This window comes from Uranotaenia lowii, chromosome 1 (assembly GCF_029784155.1).
Source record: "Uranotaenia lowii strain MFRU-FL chromosome 1, ASM2978415v1, whole genome shotgun sequence".
In the NCBI taxonomy this organism is placed as follows: domain Eukaryota; kingdom Metazoa; phylum Arthropoda; class Insecta; order Diptera; family Culicidae; genus Uranotaenia; species Uranotaenia lowii.
The window spans coordinates 23,468,460-23,490,486 of NC_073691.1; the positions used below are offsets into that span (position 1 = coordinate 23,468,460).

Below are 22,027 nucleotides of genomic sequence, written 5' to 3' on the forward strand. Positions count from 1 at the left end.
TTTGACAATTTTGTCAATTTTGTCAATTTTGTCAATTTTGTCAATTTAGTCAATTTGTCAATTTGTCAATTTTGACAATTTTGACAATTTTGACAATTTTGACAATTTTGACAATTTTGACAATTTTGACAATTTTGACAATTTTGACAATTTTGACAATTTTGACAATTTTGACAATTTTGACAATTTTGACAATTTTGACAATTTTGACAATTTTGACAATTTTGACAATTTTGACAATTTTGACAATTTTGACAATTTTGACAATTTTGACAATTTTGACAATTTTGACAATTTTGACAATTTTGACAATTTTGACAATTTTGACAATTTTGACAATTTTGACAATTTTGACAATTTTGACAATTTTGACAATTTTGACAACATTGAAAATTTGGACAATTTTGACAATTTTGTCAATTTTGACAATTTTGACAATTTTGACAATTTTGACAATTTTGACAATTTTGACAATTTTGACAATTTTGACAATTTTGACAATTTTGACAATTTTGACAATTTTGACAATTTTGACAATTTTGACAATTTTGACAATTTTGACAATTTTGACAATTTTGACAATTTTGACAATTTTGACAGTTTTGACAATTTTGACAATTTTGACAATTTTGACAATTTTGACAATTTTGACAATTTTGACAAATTTGACAATTTTGACAATTTTGACAATTTTGACAATTTTGACAATTTTGACAATTTTGACAATTATGAAAATTTTGAAAATTTTGACAATTTTGACAGTTTTGACAATTTTAACAATTTGGACAATTTTGACAATTTTGACAATTTGGAAAATTTGGACAATTTTGACAATTTTGACAATTTTGACAATTTTGACAATTTTGACAGTTTTGATAACTTTGACAATTTTGATAATTTTGACAATTTTGACAATTTCGAAAATTTTGACAATTTTGACAATTTTGACAATTTTGACAATTTTGACAATTTTGACAATTTTGACAATTTTCAAGTGACAATTTCAACATTACATTGTAGAAAATTCATTCATTAGAAAAGCAAATTGAAACTGAAAATTGTTTATTTCACGTTAAAGAGAAAGTAATTAACGGATTTTGGTTCCCCCAACCAAAACATTTTTGGTTTTTTGGATTGTTGTCCCTCCCTAAATACCAACTTCAAAAAACAACACTAGATTGCATCGATAATTTGTGTTTTGCCAGTCATTTCACGCTGGCACTAGGTACGACCAACTGTTTACCAAAGCTCAACCAGGCAAAAACGGGAACCCCGGCTATCCAGTGAATTCTAGAGAACTGTTAAACCGGTTAACAACCAGCAGCAAAAAAGATTCAATCCTAATGTAAACCAATCCCGGGAAAGCTCGGTCAAATTACGGGTTTCTGCTGTTTTTTTGCCGATTATCTAGGGTTTGGGGAACTGGTTTGAATGACGAAAAACCGAAGCTACCCCAAAATCCCGTGAGGGAGTCGGAATTTTAATTATGGTACCCAGAATTGGGAATTTTACCCATTTGCCTTTTTTGATCGACCACCCATTTCACAACAATCTTCAGAGAGAAAGAGAGGGACGAAAAAGTGAATTAATTTCGTTGAATGGTTCCTATTTTATGTTTTAACTGATTCTTTTGTTTGAAACTTTCCATTTCCAGTGAAAAAACAAATCTCTCTCTATTTTGATTGGGGCATCATATTGTGTGAGCAATCTGGCTGTGAAGGACTCGAGACGAAGAGTACGTAAAAAATATCGAAATTCCGGGGTAACAATTTAAGGTCTGATGCCAATGTTTTTTGTTTGTTTTCTTTCCTCCAATCCGGGATCCATATCGAAATACTGATTACAAATTGGAGCAAATTGTAAAAGTACTCCTACCCGAAATTGGGTTCCATTGTGAGATCTTCGTCGTTATAAGGGTGTTATTGAAATCAGAGCAGGCCAGAAAAAAACCGGGACTGTTGATGACGAGTTTAAAATGACGAAAGTATCCGGTGTCAATTTGATGACAGTACCCAGCTTTAGGGGCGATCCCATTCAGTGAGTGATTTTGGTTGTGTTTATGTTGACAGCTACATACTTCTGCTAGGATGCTCTCCGTGCATGGTTAAGCTTTGAAAAAATTTATTCGGTAGTGAAATGGCTATCAAACCATAAAATGTCGGTATATTTTGAGATACCAAAGGAAAACATTCGAAAATCAAACAACATTGAAGAACATTTCAAGAAATGCTAACAACAAATTTCATTGAGATTATCAATAGTATCCCGTCCTTTCCCGATACAAAGGTAAGATTTATTTTCATTGATAAACTTCTTCAAAAGATATTAGGACCAGAAACAAAAACAATTTGGAAAACGAATAAAAACAATTTCGTGAATAAGTCTCCACCAACAGATCAGATAGTGATTCCTACTTATAGAATTGAATTTATAGTGAAGTGAGACTTATGCTTCAGAATAAACATTCGAAATGTGATAAGTGTCTTCTGTACAAAGCAGTCAAAACGAATTGAGACTTCAGCTTTTTTTTTTTCATTTTTGTCAATTCTGTAATTTAAGCAATTTTTGTCATTTTTGTCATTTTTGTCATTTTTGTCATTTTTGTCATTTTTGTCATTTTTGTCATTTTTTTCATTTTTTTCATTTTTTTGATTTTTGTCTTTTTTGTCTTTTTTGTCTTTTTTGTCTTTTTTGTCTTTTTTGTCTTTTTTGTCTTTTTTGTCTTTTTTGTCTTTTTTGTCTTTTTTGTCTTTTTTGTCTTTTTTGTCTTTTTTGTCTTTTTTGTCTTTTTTGTCTTTTTTGTCTTTTTTGTCTTTTTTGTCTTTTTTGTCTTTTTTGTCTTTTTTGTCTTTTTTGTCTTTTTTGTCTTTTTTGTCTTTTTTGTCTTTTTTGTCTTTTTTGTCTTTTTTGTCTTTTTTGTCTTTTTTGTCTTTTTTGTCTTTTTTGTCTTTTTTGTCTTTTTTGTCTTTTTTGTCTTTTTTGTCTTTTTTGTCTTTTTTGTCTTTTTTGTCTTTTTTGTCTTTTTTGTCTTTTTTGTCTTTTTTGTCTTTTTTGTCTTTTTTGTCTTTTTTGTCTTTTTTGTCTTTTTTGTCTTTTTTGTCTTTTTTGTCTTTTTTGTCTTTTTTGTCTTTTTTGTCTTTTTTGTCTTTTTTGTCTTTTTTGTCTTTTTTGTCTTTTTTGTCTTTTTTGTCTTTTTTGTCTTTTTTGTCTTTTTTGTCTTTTTTGTCTTTTTTGTCTTTTTTGTCTTTTTTGTCTTTTTTGTCTTTTTTGTCTTTTTTGTCTTTTTTGTCTTTTTTGTCTTTTTTGTCTTTTTTGTCTTTTTTGTCTTTTTTGTCTTTTTTGTCTTTTTTGTCTTTTTTGTCTTTTTTGTCTTTTTTGTCTTTTTTGTCTTTTTTGTCTTTTTTGTCTTTTTTGTCTTTTTTGTCTTTTTTGTCTTTTTTGTCTTTTTTGTCTTTTTTGTCTTTTTTGTCTTTTTTGTCTTTTTTGTCTTTTTTGTCTTTTTTGTCTTTTTTGTCTTTTTTGTCTTTTTTGTCTTTTTTGTCTTTTTTGTCTTTTTTGTCTTTTTTGTCTTTTTTGTCTTTTTTGTCTTTTTTGTCTTTTTTGTCTTTTTTGTCTTTTTTGTCTTTTTTGTCTTTTTTGTCTTTTTTGTCTTTTTTGTCTTTTTTGTCTTTTTTGTCTTTTTTGTCTTTTTTGTCTTTTTTGTCTTTTTTGTCTTTTTTGTCTTTTTTGTCTTTTTTGTCTATTTTGTCTTTGATGTCTTTGATGTCTTTGATGTCTTTTTTGTCATTTTTGTCATTTTTGTCTTTTTTGTCTTTTTTGTCTTTTTTGTCTTTTTTGTCTTTTTTGTCTTTTTTGTCTTTTTTGTCTTTTTTGTCTTTTTTGTCTTTTTTGTCTTTTTTGTCTTTTTTGTCTTTTTTGTCTTTTTTGTCTTTTTTGTCTTTTTTGTCTTTTTTGTCTTTTTTGTCTTTTTTGTCTTTTTTGTCTTTTTTGTCTTTTTTGTCTTTTTTGTCTTTTTTGTCTTTTTTGTCTTTTTTGTCTTTTTTGTCTTTTTTGTCTTTTTTGTCTTTTTTGTCTTTTTTGTCTTTTTTGTCTTTTTTGTCTTTTTTGTCTTTTTTGTCTTTTTTGTCTTTTTTGTCTTTTTTGTCTTTTTTGTCTTTTTTGTCTTTTTTGTCTTTTTTGTCTTTTTTGTCTTTTTTGTCTTTTTTGTCTTTTTTGTCTTTTTTGTCTTTTTTGTCTTTTTTGTCTTTTTTGTCTTTTTTGTCTTTTTTGTCTTTTTTGTCTTTTTTGTCTTTTTTGTCTTTTTTGTCTTTTTTGTCTTTTTTGTCTTTTTTGTCTTTTTTGTCTTTTTTGTCTTTTTTGTCTTTTTTGTCTTTTTTGTCTTTTTTGTCTTTTTTGTCTTTTTTGTCTTTTTTGTCTTTTTTGTCTTTTTTGTCTTTTTTGTCTTTTTTGTCTTTTTTGTCTTTTTTGTCTTTTTTGTCTTTTTTGTCTTTTTTGTCTTTTTTGTCTTTTTTGTCTTTTTTGTCTTTTTTGTCATTTTTGTCATTTTTGTCATTTTTGTCATTTTTGTCATTTTTGTCATTTTTGTCATTTTTGTCATTTTTGTCATTTTTGTCATTTTTGTCATTTTTGTCATTTTTGTCATTTTTGTCATTTTTGTCATTTTTGTCATTTTTGTCATTTTTGTCATTTTTGTCATTTTTGTCATTTTTGTCATTTTTGTCATTTTTGTCATTTTTGTCATTTTTGTCATTTTTGTCATTTTTGTCATTTTTGTCATTTTTGTCATTTTTGTCATTTTTGTCATTTTTGTCATTTTTGTCATTTTTGTCATTTTTGTCATTTTTGTCATTTTTGTCATTTTTGTCATTTTTGTCATTTTTGTCATTTTTGTCATTTTTGTCATTTTTGTCATTTTTGTCATTTTTGTCATTTTTGTCATTTTTGTCATTTTTGTCATTTTTGTCATTTTTGTCATTTTTGTCATTTTTGTCATTTTTGTCATTTTTGTCATTTTTGTCATTTTTGTCATTTTTGTCATTTTTGTCATTTTTGTCATTTTTGTCATTTTTGTCATTTTTGTCATTTTTGTCATTTTTGTCATTTTTGTCATTTTTGTCATTTTTGTCATTTTTGTCATTTTTGTCATTTTTGTCATTTTTGTCATTTTTGTCATTTTTGTCATTTTTGTCATTTTTGTCATTTTTGTCATTTTTGTCATTTTTGTCATTTTTGTCATTTTTGTCATTTTTGTCATTTTTGTCATTTTTGTCATTTTTGTCATTTTTGTCATTTTTGTCATTTTTGTCATGTTTGTCATTTTTGTCATTTTTGTCAGTTTTGTCATTTTTGTCATTTTTGTCAGTTTTGTCATTTTTGTCATTTTTGTCATTTTTGTCATTTTTGTCATTTTTGTCATTTTTGTCATTTTTGTCATTTTTGTCATTTTTGTCATTTTTGTCATTTTTGTCATTTTTGTCATTTTTGTCATTTTTGTCATTTTTGTCATTTTTGTCATTTTTGTCATTTTTGTCATTTTTGTCATTTTTGTCATTTTTGTCATTTTTGTCATTTTTGTCATTTTTGTCATTTTTGTCATTTTTGTCATTTTTGTCATTTTTGTCATTTTTGTCATTTTTGTCATTTTTGTCATTTTTGTCATTTTTGTCATTTTTGTCATTTTTGTTATTTTTGTCATTTTTGTCATTTTTATCATGTTTGTCATTTTTGTCATTTTTGTCATTTTTGTCATTTTTGTCATTTTTGTCATTTTTGTCATTTTTGTCATTTTTGTCATTTTTGTCATTTTTGTCATTTTTGTCATTTTTGTCATTTTTGTCATTTTTGTCATTTTTGTCATTTTTGTCATTTTTGTCATTTTTGTCATTTTTGTCATTTTTGTCATTTTTGTCATTTTTGTCATTTTTGTCATTTTTGTCATTTTTGTCATTTTTGTGTCATTTTTGTCATTTTTGTCATTTTTGTCATTTTTGTCATTTTTGTCATTTTTGTCATTATTGTCATTATTGTCATTTTTGTCATTTTTGTCATTTTTGTCATTTTTGTCATTTTTGTCATTTTTGTCATTTTTGTCATTTTTGTCATTTTTGTCATTTTTGTCATTTTTGTCATTTTTGTCATTTTTGTCATTTTTGTCATTTTTGTCATTTTTGTCATTTTTGTCATTTTTGTCATTTTTGTCATTTTTGTCATTTTTGTCATTTTTGTCATTTTTGTCATTTTTGTCATTTTTGTCATTTTTGTCATTTTTGTCATTTTTGTCATTTTTGTCATTTTTGTCATTTTTGTCATTTTTGTCATTTTTGTCATTTTTGTCATTTTTGTCATTTTTGTCATTTTTGTCATTTTTGTCATTTTTGTCATTTTTGTCATTTTTGTCATTTTTGTCATTTTTGTCATTTTTTTCATTTTTGTCATTTTTGTCATTTTTGTCATTTTTGTCATTTTTGTCATTTTTGTCATTTTTGTCATTTTTGTCATTTTTGTCATTTTTGTCATTTTTGTCATTTTTGTCATTTTTGTCATTTTTGTCATTTTTGTCATTTTTGTCATTTTTGTCATTTTTGTCATTTTTGTCATTTTTGTCATTTTTGTCATTTTTGTCATTTTTGTCATTTTTGTCATTTTTGTCATTTTTGTCATTTTTGTCATTTTTGTCATTTTTGTCATTTTTGTCATTTTTGTCATTTTTGTCATTTTTGTCATTTTTGTCATGTTTGTCATTTTTGTCATTTTTGTCAGTTTTGTCATTTTTGTCATTTTTGTCATTTTTGTCATTTTTGTCATTTTTGTCATTTTTGTCATTTTTGTCATTTTTGTCATTTTTGTCATTTTTGTCATTTTTGTCATTTTTGTCATTTTTGTCATTTTTGTCATTTTTGTCATTTTTGTCATTTTTGTCATTTTTGTCATTTTTGTCATTTTTGTCATTTTTGTCATTTTTGTCATTTTTGTCATTTTTGTCATTTTTGTCATTTTTGTCATTTTTGTTATTTTTGTCATTTTTGTCATTTTTATCATGTTTGTCATTTTTGTCATTTTTGTCATTTTTGTCATTTTTGTCATTTTTGTCATTTTTGTCATTTTTGTCATTTTTGTCATTTTTGTCATTTTTGTCATTTTTGTCATTTTTGTCATTTTTGTCATTTTTGTCATTTTTGTCATTTTTGTCATTTTTGTCATTTTTGTCATTTTTGTCATTTTTGTCATTTTTGTCATTTTTGTCATTTTTGTCATTTTTGTCATTTTTGTCATTTTTGTCATTTTTGTCATTTTTTTCATTATTGTTATTGCTTCACGATAGCTAAATATAACTCATATTTCGGTCGAATATAACCTCTCACTTTTGCAGTAATCAATTTTCTGTCAAAAATTCTAAAAATGTTATTTTACTAGGTATCCCTAAATGAACAACTTCGATCTTTTCTGCTAAAATTTGAACCGAATCTATATAGAATTTATCATGGGATGAATTATAACTCATCACAGATTATATCTTCACGCAGATTTTGGACAAATCTAATTCACTCATCAAGTGTCATCCGGGATAATCCCGTTTTCTCAAGGGTCAATGAATAGTTCCAGAGGAAGATTGCCAAAGTGGCTTATGGCAGTCTTTGCCTTTCTAACAGGCAACGCACCATCTCCGGAACATCATTACCACAAATCGTCCTTCAAGCGCAATTAATTCGTCCCGCATCTTATTCTGGGGTCTTCCTTATGGTTGTTATAAGCATGTAGAAACTTATCGCCATCAGTTGTCAGGGTTGTTATTATAGAACCGAGGCTGAGGGTTTGGGAGAAAGGACAACTTCTACCATTTCCATCCCATACATAAAGTTATTTTTTGTAGGACGCTCTTTCTCGCATTTCCATCTCGAATAACGCGAAAAAAAATAAAACGACGGAAGCAAGTCTGAGGAATGGCGCTTTTCTTGTCGCACTAACGAGATGTGACTTGCTTAATGCGATTAATTATCGCCCCCTTGCCTTTTCATCTTTGGAAGCTACTCCGGAATGTTGTCTGGTTAGTATATATCAGTACGATAAAAAAAATAGATTACACGCTTCCTGGAGTAGCAAAAAGCACCAGAGGAATCTTCTTTAATAGGAGAAAACAAAACCAAGACAACTTTATTGTGACAAAGTTGCTACGCTCGAGGGAAGTGGACTATTTTAAGAGTGGGCTTGATAAAAATTATAAAAATGGAAGAAAAGATTTTTGTTTGATGTCTACCATGTTGGAAACGACACAAACGAAAAGAGTCATTTTTAACTGGAACAATAAAGTGGAAAATTTGAAAGCGAATCAGTAGGCTGGTTAACATGTAGCCTTCAGAGATTTAGTCGTTTTCAGACATGGCACTTTTTTTTGCTAACAGTGACTTCGAATAAGCTTTGAGTGAAGTAGGCCACGATGTTTTAAGTCTAAACATTTCTTGATCGGTTTTTGTTGGTAAACAAAAACAGAAAATGATAAAAAAATAAACAAGCTGATGGCTTGTTGCTCTTCGTACAATCCATTGGAAGAAAGCTTGTGCTTGTCTTCACTTTATTCTATCCAACACACTTTTTTCATTGTTTCCATCAACAAGTTATGCTTTTGGCAAGCACCTTTGTGAACGGTTTACATTTTTACAAGAATTATTTTCGTTGCAAGAGCCTGAAAAGAGCTGTCAAACAGTTGTGTGTTTGCGTGAAAACTTTACAAAAAATCTATGCAGTAAAATTTATTTTTTTAAAACCTGATTTGTTAATTTTGACAATTTTGAAAATTTTGACAAGTTTGACAATTTTGACAATTTTGACAATTTTGACAATTTTGACAATTTTGACAATTTTGACAATTTTGACAATTTTGAAAATTTTGAAAATTTTGACAATTTTGACAATTTTGAAAATTTTGACAATTTTGACAATTTTGACAATTTTGAAAATTTTGAAAATTTTGACAATTTTGACAATTTTGAAAATTTTGACAATTTTGACAATTTTGACAATTTTGACAATTTTGACAATTTTGACCAATTTATTTTATAATTGGTAAGTTTCCTTAAGTTTCATTAATTTTTCAAGAATATAGTTTTATTCGCTTTTCGTGTAGCTCACTACCTTCTTCGATCAAAGTAGACTTTGATGGACACGCGTCACAACCGGTTGTAATGTACGTATATTTTCCGACTGGGTGTTTTAGATGCGGTTTTCCTCTCGAGATGAAACACTGTGGTTTGCGGGCACGTCCGTCTATTGAGTAATGTGTATCCCTCCTGTCTGTGGTTGGATACACCACTTTCTCCGGAGGCGGCGGCGGCCTTAATTGGGATGTCTGCACATAGTAAAGTTCTGAGTTAACCGCAGTTTTGTTGAGCCACACATGGTTGAGGTTGGGTAGATGTTTGTAGGTTAGGGGTGGAGACTGTCAGGTTGGTGAGAATGATGGGTAGCTACTTCTTGGATGATTGACCTCCTTGGAGGAAAATCAAGCACTTTCACTACTGTTGGTGCTGCTTCGACCTCTGTAAGTGGATATTAAATTGTTGCGGCGCACTTCTCCGTACCTGAGATAGAAATTAGGAGTTGAAACAACACCTTGGGGTGTAGAAAGATCAGCATAAAGAAATTTGCCGCAGGAACTATATGCTCTTTAAACTTAATCGTTTTCTTTTGACAATGTTGCCTCGTTTTGTATTGAGCCACTGATTTTATTTGGGAGAAGAAGCATTATTTAATTGTTAGAAAAGAAAGGTAATGTGTATAATAGTTTAATTATGTGTGTGGTTTAATATGAATTATAATTTTAAAAAATAGTTAAGTTAACATTTGCCGCAAGATTTCTGTATGATGTGTTAATTTATGATACCCCTCGAATGGATAAACTCCACTTTTCGTTTAGGATCAGATTTTTTTTTAATAAAATTTCACTCGTAACGAAGCATTTCAAATTTAATCAATTGATTTCGCCACCCATCTTCATTCGAACATTGCGAAATTCTAGCACGTAAACATCGCGTCATTTCTGCCAGGATAGGACTTCAGAACCTACTTCCGAAAATATTCGAAAACTGGAATAGCTTCCAAATACCGAATTTGCTCTCTTAGTCAAAGCAGTGCAATGGCATTGAGGTTACCCGAACACTTCCTAAGAATTTAAGGGAATAGGAATAGGTTTTAAATTTAAATGAACTCGATATCAAAATTTTATAAATTCCTCAAATATTCCTACCCTTCATTATACTCATTAAAGATATCCGATAACACCATGCACCAACTTTTCACCAATTCTACCGAGATAACAAATTTCTGGAAGAAAAAATTATACTGATCGAATCTTTAAATTTGTGTTCATCATCAAAATTATTCAATTTTAGATTATTATTTTTTTATCAATTTTTTCTTGATGCAGTGATTATTATGTGCTTTAAACCCTGGCCATAAACCGTAAAATTGGGTGTCGGAAAATACATCTTGCTTTGAGTGCATTTTTCATTCGTTGAAGGTACTATTTTCTGAGCGTGTAGAAAAAATGGAAAAAATAAAATTACCGGTAACGACATCTAGTGGCTCTTAGCTGAGTTGCAACTGAGTTGGCGTCGTTTATTTTGAAATCACAGTTGGTATTTTACACACGGTTGGGACTCCATCACGAACTCTGGATCTCTGAGATAATATCTCATTGAGATGGGTTTAAGTAGTAATGTTGATATGCTCTCCTGATCGGGCAAACCACATGTTACGGACTTTTGGGCACCATCATCGCTGGGCATTGACCAAGGATATAGAGCGAAGAACAGAGAAAAAAAATAGTATTTCCAAAAAACCTTTCGAAATTAACTCTTCCAACAGATTATGCTGGAGAAACGTGAAAGTTTTAGCCATCGATATTATCAATTAATAATTTGTGACTTTAACCACATATCTAGATAACTTTGGAAAATATCACAAATTTTAAACCTGGAATATGATTTATAGAACAGCACACATGGAGAAAAAAGTATGGTATTTCCAACCATAATCCACTTATATTCAATCATATTTCTGATTGATTCTCGACCAACTATAGATATCGAAATTTCAACGATACATAGACCATCTTTGTTTCTATATGATTATTCATTTTTAAGTACTTCGACATTAAAAGTTTTCGTATTAAATCGTAACTTTAGAAAATTAGTCCTAAAACTAAGAGGTGAATCTTTGAATTAGTTTAAAAGTCTGGTAGATAAAATTTGATTGATTTGGGCATTACATAAGCTTTTTTTTAGGGAACTGTTGAAACTGTTTTTTAGGAATGTCTTCCATTTCTTAAAAACAAACTTATTCCATACTCAAATCAAACAAGTTCAAACTATTCTTCAAATTCAAAGAATTTAGCCTTTGATGGAAAAAAAAATCAAATTTTCAAAAAAAGTAAAAGATAAAAATCATCAGATTTTCGGATCAAATTTTCTTGATACAAACTTGAACCAAATTGGTTTTAAAAAAGTATGCTTTATTAAAAAGCATAATTAAAATAGTATAAATCTTATAATGAAATCTCATTCTACAAAATGGAATACGACACTTCCCGTTGCTCAAATATCTATATTAAATAAGCAGAATTTTGTCTATTGGGTACTGGATCATAAAATGCCAAATTTTGGTGCCCTTAATGTACGGAAAATGTCAAACAATGCACTGGAAAAATATAGAAATTCGTGCAGGATTTTTAGGTGAAAATTTTTCTTTACCAGTAAATATTTCTTATAAAGAATCAATACCATAATGAAAATCCTGTGGATATTTTTTTAAAAATAAAATATGTTTTTTTGTGGATGAAATAAAAAACTCAAATTCTAACTTTAATTTGTGATTTTAAGCTAAATTGTGTTTCAAAACTAATTTTGTTGATAAAATTGGAATCTGGAACTTGAATTGACAAGCAATTTTAACACATTTAGAACCGCCAAGAAATCTACGACGGAAAACACCGAAATTTGGCATTATATATCTCAGAAGCCCCTGGACTTTTTTTAAGTAACAGAAAATGTTGTGTTCAATTATGTCGAATAAATTTAACACTTAAATTCAGTTCATTCGAGTTATATTTCGAAGTGTAGCACAATAAAAAATTGCACTTTGAATTTGTAACCGAATTTCTATACGATTTCTGAAGTATTAAAAAAAAATTTTCGAATCCTATTCCAGATCAGAATTTTCTGCGCCAAGTTATAGAGCCCTCATGAATCTATTTTTAAATTCTGTATTTCAGGTTCAATTTAAATTCACTATTTAAATTACTTATTTTAGTCTGTATTGTGAATCAGATTAAAATATAAATTTACAAAGATCTGAATCTTATTTTTGGTATTGTCATTTCGAAGCTGTAAATTTTTGTATTTTGTGTAAGAATTACAGTAGTTTTTCGATTTTATCACGGTTAAAAAAAATTTCACCGTGAATATGACGAAACCGTGAATTTGGCGAAACTAAAAATTGAAGTAGAAAAAAGTATTTTTACTGTCTTTTATCAATAATTTATAGTATTTTCAGTAGTGGAAACGTTTTGTATCAATAAATTTTGATCATAAGGCGTAATTATCAAAGATTACTAAACAAAAAGGATCGTTTTCAGTTCAAATTATTCTTCTCTAAAGCAAATTTTTAGGCTTTTTCTTGAAATAAAACCATGTTGTATATCCATTTGATAGTCTACATCTAATTAAAGTGAATTATTTTTTATTGATGGAAATTTAACAGTCGTTATCTCTTATTTCGATTTCGAAAAAAAGTTCAAAAAAATTAGCATCAAAAAATTCGTTTCTGCTTATTTCAAATTTCAATATTTTAATCTTAACACCTTTGATGAACTAAACAGTATATTTATTCGAAAAATATTTTAAAATTTGCTCAACTTAGAATTTCTCAGTGTGTTTTTTGAAATTTGCTTTATGGGCAGATAATCTTTTGTCTTTATATGTAGAAAAACAGAAATCTTAGTCATATTTTCAGACAAAGCTAGCAGAATTTCATTTTATTCTTCCAAAATTATCCATTCAGACAATACTAAAGGCTATCCAAAATAAGGATTACGCACGCCACCCTTTAAAATAAACAAGTTCAACAAAGAAATCAGAGACACTTATGGGGATTTTTTTTTATTATCTGACAATTTGCGCCGGGGGTCTTCGGATTTTCTCCAAAATTTCAAATTTTGTTCGTTTCAGCACCATAATAAAACATGTATTTTTGCAGATTTCTAAGACTTTTATTTTTCGAGTTAGATAACGTTTAATTTTTTTTAAAAAAAAAATTACCCTCTTTTCAAATGCCCATAACTTTGTCAATTTTCAACGTAGAATAAAAAATAGCACATCAAAACGCATTGAAATTTTACCAGCTATCCAAATAAAATAATATAAAAAAAATATATTTTGATTCTCGGTATAAAATTGAGTAAATAGGTTAAAAACAACGTTTAAAAGTACCGGCTGCACCACCAAAATTTTTGAAACATATTTCATTTCATAGTCCTATTAATTTCACAACTTTCATCTGAAGACACCAAAGTGGGCCATAAACTCCTTCAAAAGTTATGAAAGAAACAGTGACAATAAATCTCTTTTTTAACGTCAAAAACTAACAATTTTCGAACAACTGCACTCACATATAGGGACTTCTTCTCCTATCGTACGCATGTGCACCGGGAGTTAAAAATCTGCAAAAAATACCATTTTATAGACAAATTAGTTATACAACTTTCACCTGAAGACACCAAAATGAACCAATCACTCCTTCAAGAGTTATGGAAGAAATAAGGACCGTAATGTATTCTTGTGCCCGCGTCAGGGTATAACGATTCTCGCACAGTCACGCGCTTATACGCAGAACACAATTTACACAAACGTTCATTCTTAAGCATACCCTAGAAACGAATATATTCATTGATTGTTCTTTGATCTATTTTTTTTTTTCAAAAGAGAAGATAACTAACTTATCAGTAAAATAATATCTACGTGCTTTGTTTACAACTCTGCACCCACGCTGGGTACCTCGATTTCAACAATGGTCGCATCGCTAATGTTCGTTCAATCATGCATTTGAGTATGTATTTTTAATAATTCGATTGGAATTCCTAAAATAATTGAATAGAAATTAGCTGAATGAGATTTTTCAAAATTATACATTTCTTATTTATTTGAAGAAGTAATCTGACAGGTATTTATAACAAAAACATATTTCCTAGAGGCTTAAAATCCCAAATAAAACAACAAAACAACAAACAAACAAAAACATATATCGACTACATTCGGATCTTTAAGCGAGAGCTTCGTCGTGCTATGTGGCTATGTCGTGCAGAGTATTCTACGGCGGTTATGTTCCATTCATATTTGGGAACGAATGCATGGAATTTCATGGTTCTTGGTATAGCTGATAAATATGTACTTAAATCCGGTGTTCGGCAAAAAAGCGCTAGTCTGCTAATTTTTCGTCAGTGATTTAATTATGGTGCTAAGTTTTGATTGAGCTAGCGAATTAAAAAGTCCCGTTATGTTTTGGTTCCACTAATTAAAGACTGCTAACCTTCATATATTTGCATCATTCTCTCGAATTATTACTGATAGAATATACTATTTAAGTTAAGGTGACATTGGCTATCATTCTAAACTCAATATGCGCTGTAAGCGAAAATTTTCACTTCTTATGGTCTAAGTGGAGGAATGTGGACTAGATTCAGGGGAAAGGTTATTTTTTTTTTGATATTTTTTTCGTTTTTATCACTTCTTTTCGCAACATAACCAGAAGAAATAAAATACTATATGCAATGCGGTCAATTTCAATTTTTCATTTCCCGAGTTTTTCCTAATTTTCTTCCGCATGGTCACAGGAAATTCCCGATTCCAAAAAACGAAAAAAAATCAGTCTAAAAAACTCTATTTAACTATAATTTAATGATACCGGTTTGAGTTATTTATGAAGGCAGTGATTGTATTTTAGTCTTGTGTTAGTTTTATGAAAAGTAATGCTCGAAGAGGGAAAAATAGCCCAAAAAATAGCGATGTCAACGGCGCTTAACAATTCAAAACTATTTTAAACAACCTTTATTCAGCTTTTTGCATTAACATGGTTGGGACATTTATTTTGTACATAAAGGATTTTAAATATAGAAAATAAAAATATTGCAAAAAAATAATGATTTGGAATAAACCGCACAAAAGATTTCATGCAAAACTTCATACTATCTTCTCGGCATAAAACCGATAAATCGAGTAAATTTTTAACGAAAATTTTAAAAAAGAAATATAATTCCAATACTCCCCATTTTATATTATGCTCTTGTGATTATTCGAAAATTCGATTTTTTTTAATGTCTTGAACACTGGGAGGTGATTAACTTCCCAACATAGACAGATTGTGTTTTGCTCAGATAACTGTATGAAAATTCGAACAATTTATCTAACTTCCAATCAAATGTTTAGAATTTAATTGTTCTCATTTATATTTTTTATTTATTTATCTAAATATTATAATTGAGGATAAGAATAATTGAATTTTTGGGTAAAAAGAGCTGATATTTGATCCGGCCTAATTGTTGGTCAAAAGATAGCGATTAGCGCTTTAAGCTTAAAGCGATAACTTTTTCGGTACATTAAGCGTTTTTAATTAGCAATCGCTAACTTTGAATGAGTTAGGGGTTTAATTAGCGGCGCTAATGTTTCAGTTAGCGATGTCGAAAACTGCTTAAATCTGTTGGTTAGCTCGATTATAGCCTTTTCATATTCAGCGTTGGAAGCTTAGATATGTATATAAACCACTGATAAGTACCCGATCAGAAGAGAAAAACTAAATTATATCAAGATGAGATATTTTGATATTCAATTTTTTCCTATCTGGATGAGTTATAATTTAGTACTCGTAGGATGTTAATATATCTCAAATTATATCAAAAAATCTATACGATCATAGCTAAATTCTATCAGTTTTTGATATGCTCCTATCAAGATTATATCTCGTTCAGATAGCATAGTTTGATATTGGGCAGAACAAAACCTATCAAAATTATAACTTATCAAGATATGAGTGCTTCGAGAAAATTTTCTAGTGGAAGGTCAATAAACCACATTATTTGATAAAACCATGCCCCATTTTTGGTTTCCCAAAAATTTGATTCAATTTTATGAATCTGTTGAGCGAAACTCGTTAATGTAAGGTTTGAGCCGTCGACTTCGATGTCCGTGTTTCAGAAAAAGTTGAACGTATATCAAAATAAGATATAATCATTTTATTTTAGCAAAATCCGAAAAAAATCTTGATCAATGAATACCCGATCAGGAGGGAAAAATAAAATTATATCAAGATGAGATATTTTGATACTAATTTATTCCTATCTAAATGAGTTATTATTCACTACTCGTAGGATGTTAAAATATCTTAAATTATATCAAAAAATCTATGCGGTCATAGCTAAATTATATCAATTTTAGATATGCTCCTTTCAAGATTATATCTTGTTCAGATAGCATAGTTTGATATTGGGCAGAACAAAACCTATGAAAATTATATCTTATCAAGATATGAGTGCTACGAGAAAATTTTCTAGTGGGATGTCAATAAACCACATTATTTTCTAAAACCATGCCCGATTTTTGGATTCCATAAAATTGCATTAAATTTTATGGATCTGTTGAGCGAAACTCATTAATGTTTGGTTTGGGCCGTTGACTTCGATGTCCGTGTTTCAGAAAAAGTTGTACGTATATCAAAATAAGATATAACCATTTTATTTTAGGACGATCCTAAAAAAAATCTTGATAATTGAAAATGAGCTCAACCCCATTCAAGTCTGTCAATCAGAATAAGATATAATTCGGATTGGAGAAACTTATGATCGAAAATTTGGAGTACTTAATCATAACTGAATCAGATGTAAATATCTTGGTGAGATATGTTTGAGTTATTATTTTGATATGCTCTCCTGATCGGGTATGAACTCAACCCCATTCAAGTTTGTCAATCAGAATAAGATATAATTCAGATTGGAGAAACTTAAAATCGAAAATTTGGAGTACTTATTTATAACTGAATCATATGTAAATATCTTGGTGAGATACGTTTGAGTTAATATTTTGATATGCTCTCCTGATCGGGTAGATTGAATATAAATACTTAAGCTTTGAAAATATAAATGAAACGATGCCTCAAAAATTATTATTTTCATTCATATAGGTAATCGATTAATTTCAACTTAAAGCTTCCAAAAATGCATTTGAAAAAATTGTTTTATCAAAAGTAGATAAAATTCTGTTTTAGAAAAAACATAAACAACAAATCTCATTTCAAAACTATAACTGAATCAGATATAAATATCTCGCTGAGATAGGTTTGAGTAACGATTTTGATATGCTCTTCTGATCGGGTATAAACTCTCAGTTGTTTCCCAATTTAAAATTTTTCGCCTAGCGGAAAAAGCTTTAGGGTTATTTATATATTTGCTGTTGTTTAATGCTAGCATTTTTCGCCGTTCTTCTTATGTTACTTCCTATACACTCACAAGAACCTTTTCCGTGTGCAGTAGGAAAAAACGACGATTGAACGAACATTAGCGATGCGACTATTGTTGAAATGCGTGGGTGCAGAGTTGTAAACAAAGCACGTAGATATTATTTTACTGATAAGTTAGTTATCTTCTCTTTTGAAAAAAAAAATAGATCAAAGAACAATCAATGAATACATTCGTTTCTAGGGTATGCTTAACAGTGAACGTTTGTGTAAATTGTGTTCTGCGTATAAGCGCGTGACTGTGCGAGAATCGTTATACCCTGACGCGGGCACAAGAATACATTACGGTCCTTATTTCTTCCATAACTCTTGAAGGAGTGATTGGTTCATTTTGGTGTCTTCAGGTGAAAGTTGTATAACTAATTTGTCTATAAAATGGTATTTTTTGCAGATTTTTAACTCCCGGTGCACATGCGTACGATAGGAGAAGAAGTCCCTATATGTGAGTGCAGTTGTTCGAAAATTGTTAGTTTTTGACGTTAAAAAAGAGATTTATTGTCACTGTTTCTTTCATAACTCTTGAAGGAGTTTATGGCCCACTTTGGTGTCTTCAGATGAAAGTTGTGAAATTAATAGGACTATGAAATGAAATATGTTTCAAAAATTTTGGTGGTGCAGCCGGTACTTTTAAACGTTGTTTTTAACCTATTTACTCAATTTTATACCGAGAATCAAAATATATTTTTTTTATATTATTTTATTTGGATAGCTGGTAAAATTTCAATGCGTTTTGATGTGCTATTTTTTATTCTACGTTGAAAATTGACAAAGTTATGGGCATTTGAAAAGAGGGTAATTTTTTTTTTTAAAAAAATTAAACGTTATCTAACTCGAAAAATAAAAGTCTTAGAAATCTGCAAAAATACATGTTTTATTATGGTGCTGAAACGAACAAAATTTGAAATTTTGGAGAAAATCCGAATACCCCCGGCGCAAACCCGTCAGATAATAAAAAAAAATCCCCTTATCTCTTTTCAAAAACGCTTAAATTCACCCACATTTTTATATGATTCGCATAACCAAAAAAGTTATTTTTTTTAAAGCGACTAACCAACCCAAGTAGCAACACTAGCATCAGCGTGACGTTAAAATACTTGTGTCGATTATTACAAGCGTTTTTAAAATCCAAATGAAGATTTTAAACACTATACAGATAAAATAAGCAGTTCAATGGCATTTTCATATTATTGGATACCTATATACTATAACATAAACCATAAAAAATATCATGAACAAAGACGCTTTATGCTTTTGAATGAAAATTAAGGACCTAGTAATGGTTTCTGAATGATTTCTTAAAAATCGTGATAAAATCGAAACAATAACCGTGATAAAATCGAGCATGAATTTGGCGAGTATTGATAAAATCGAATAGTGATAAAATCGAGAAACTACTGTAAGTTCAAGAACTTCAAATTTGAATATAAAACAAAATTTATCTTTTTTTTATATTCATTATTTATTTTATTTACATAGTATTCCGTCTCATGACATAACTTAACGAACATTATTCCTAACTATAATGAAAATATCAAAAATAAATTTGATCTCGAAAAACATGATTCAAATTTTATATGAAATGCATAACCAAATTTGAACCAGGATCAAGAATCCCGAACAGGATACAGAATCCGAAATACGAAAATAGAAATACAATTTTGGTTATGGGAATTATGGAATCACAAGCTCCGAAATAGGTTTAATTTAATTTGAAATTTAATATTCAGCCCTGAATTTCGATAACCAAGGGAGAAAATTTTGAAGAAGTGTAGCAGAACTTTGGACTTGGGATGGGGTTTTGAGGTTTTGGCATTAATTTTTAGTCTGGATTGTTTCTCTTTATTAACCTTACTCCATTATCAGTGTTGAAAAATTTTTACAGGACCCGTTGAAATTGAAAAAATCCTCATGAAAACTACTTGTTTTTGTTATCAACTTACCTACTGTGAGTCGACTGACGATTCATTATCATGTTTATTTTGGTATTTTCTTCAACAGTTTCATTACACTGAGTAACAAAAAAAGATTTTTTGAAAATAGTCCAGGGTTTTCCAACTGAATTAGACTAATATTGACGCCCTGAGTCCGAAAATGACCATGGTTTTGTTCAATCAGGTCAAAACCCCTATTACTAGCATATTGAAGCGTATAAAGCCATATGGCTGTATCTCAAAAAGTTGACCTGATACAGAAAAATCAATGTGATATTCTAATTCAGGACACAAAAATTAGTCTAAATCAGCTGAGAAACATCAGACTATTTTTTGGCTGTCACCCAGTGTTATCGATGAACGTGCACCGACAGAGTTCAACTATCACTGTCAAGGTTGTGTTTTTCTTTTTGAAAGCTCATCTGTAGCTTTCTCAGTTCAGTCGAGAGATCAGAGAAACTTTGAAATTAAAAATATCAAGCGTCAATTTTTTTTGAAATTTTCGAAAATTGATCGTTGTGCTAAAAATGGCTTTATGATGGCTGATGTCGCTTCAACTAAACATCGAAATTCATAAACCAAGTGCGCATAAGTGGAGCAAGTGGCCCCGGAATCAGCTAGGTGATCCTTTATCGAATCGTTAAACACAAATTGGCAGGTCTCTTTGTAAAAAATTACCTCCAGCTCCGCTTGGAAATACTGTTGATTCTAGAAACTAGTCAAACCATGGAAAACACATTCTATGGTGGGCTTGTGATATAGCTCAGTTGGCAAGTCTGTTGTCTCCTGAGCCGATGTCCGTGAGTTCGAGCCCGAGAGTAAAACATCGAACACAGTTGTACCGGATAAGTTTTTCAATAACGATCCGCCAACTGCAACGTTGATAAAGTCGCGAATGCCATAAAGATGGTAAAACGACTATAATCGAAACAAAAAAAAAACAACATTCTATGGTGCTTTCTAAGGCTGAATCGGCGGAGGTTCCTCTACAACACGAGGAGTACTCTTGGAGAATCAATCGACCAGGTTTGACAATCATTATCTGAATCCTGTCTCAAGCCCAAAATTTAAATCCACTCTTAAAACCTTAAGAACTGCCATACGGGACTGAAAGCAAAAAATAACTTATTAAGTTTGCTCTTTTAGATTGAATTGTAAGTTAGTTGTAACCGGGGAACTGAAATGAAGGGAGAAAATTCGTCAATGATCACACAAATGGTGCAGCCAATGATTGAATTTGTGACAATTTGTTAGAGAAAATTATAAGGTTTGAGTTAAAATGAGAGAAACCAGTGTTCAGAGAGAATGAAAATGTGCAAATTGTTGCAATTTGTGAAGCAGTTGTGGAATTTTGATCATTATCACTCCAATGCAAAGAATTCTCTCTTCATTTCAACCGCTTGGTTGTAACGCTAAGGAAAACTTTGTAAACAATATCAGCCGGATGACATTTCTATGAATGATTTTTTTTCCTTATTAAATATATAGCTTTGGTGAAATTTTTGTTGTATTTCGAGGTAAATTTTTGATATATAAAAAATAGCGACGTTTTCCAAAAGTAAGCTAGTCTAGGACAAAAGACTAGAAACCCTATCAAATGGTAAAGTTTGAAGGAAAAAATTAAAGAGGAAAAGTTCGAAGGCCTAAAGAATTGAATAAAGACAAAATACTTTTTTTAGTTAAAAATTTATTAGTAATTGACCCATTCCAGCGTGACGTCACAACGCATTATAAATGATATTCATATTCTAGATAATCGCGTTACTTTTTTGCACTAGAATGAATATAAATGACTAAATATCCCCAACTTCCCCTAGCTTTTTATAATTTATGCATATATTTTCACTGTAACAATCGAACAATTCACATACCAAATGATTTAGTGTAAAATTTGCACAAAAATGATTGAAACAGGTGTAAAATTCAATGTTTTTTTTTTTGAATAAACTGCATGAATTTAGGGGAAATCGGGGTGATTGAGGCTCTTTCTATCAACTTCACGCTTAGCGGTGTACATAATTTAATTCAGCAATAAGTTTTGCACCCGATTCAATGTTTTTTGTATCTGTTAAATTAAATTCTCGTTTGCAACAATATATTTTTCAAAGAAATTGCATGAATTAAGGGGAAATCGGGGTGATTGAGGCTCTTCTTGTCAACTTAACGCTAAGCGGTGTACATCATTCGATTCAGCGATGAATTTTACACCTGTTTCAATCATTTTTGTGCATTTTATGATGCATTGTCATGAGTTATAAAGACTTTTTTTTCCACATATCGCTCGATTTTAGGGAAAATCGGGGTGATTGCGGCCATTCTCGTAAGCTGAGCACTAAACGGTGTACACCACTCGATTCAGCGACAAATTTTACACTAAATCATGTGGTTTTTGCATTTGGTATGTGAATTGTTCGATTGTTACAGTGAAATTTATGCATAAATTTAAAAAAGCTAGGGGAAGTTGGAGATATTTAGTCATTTATATTTATTCTAGTGCAAAAAAGTGACGCGATTAGCTAGAATATGAATAAATCTACTAAAAA

At 29.7% G+C, this 22,027-nt stretch overlaps 1 protein-coding gene across 4 annotated transcripts in view; it reads left to right on the top strand.

Moving 5' to 3' along the window:
* LOC129740640 (uncharacterized) overlaps positions 1 to 22,027 on the top strand; it is a 315,420-nt gene that overhangs the window by 112,592 nt on the left and 180,801 nt on the right. The gene's annotated exons all lie outside the window — the stretch shown is intronic.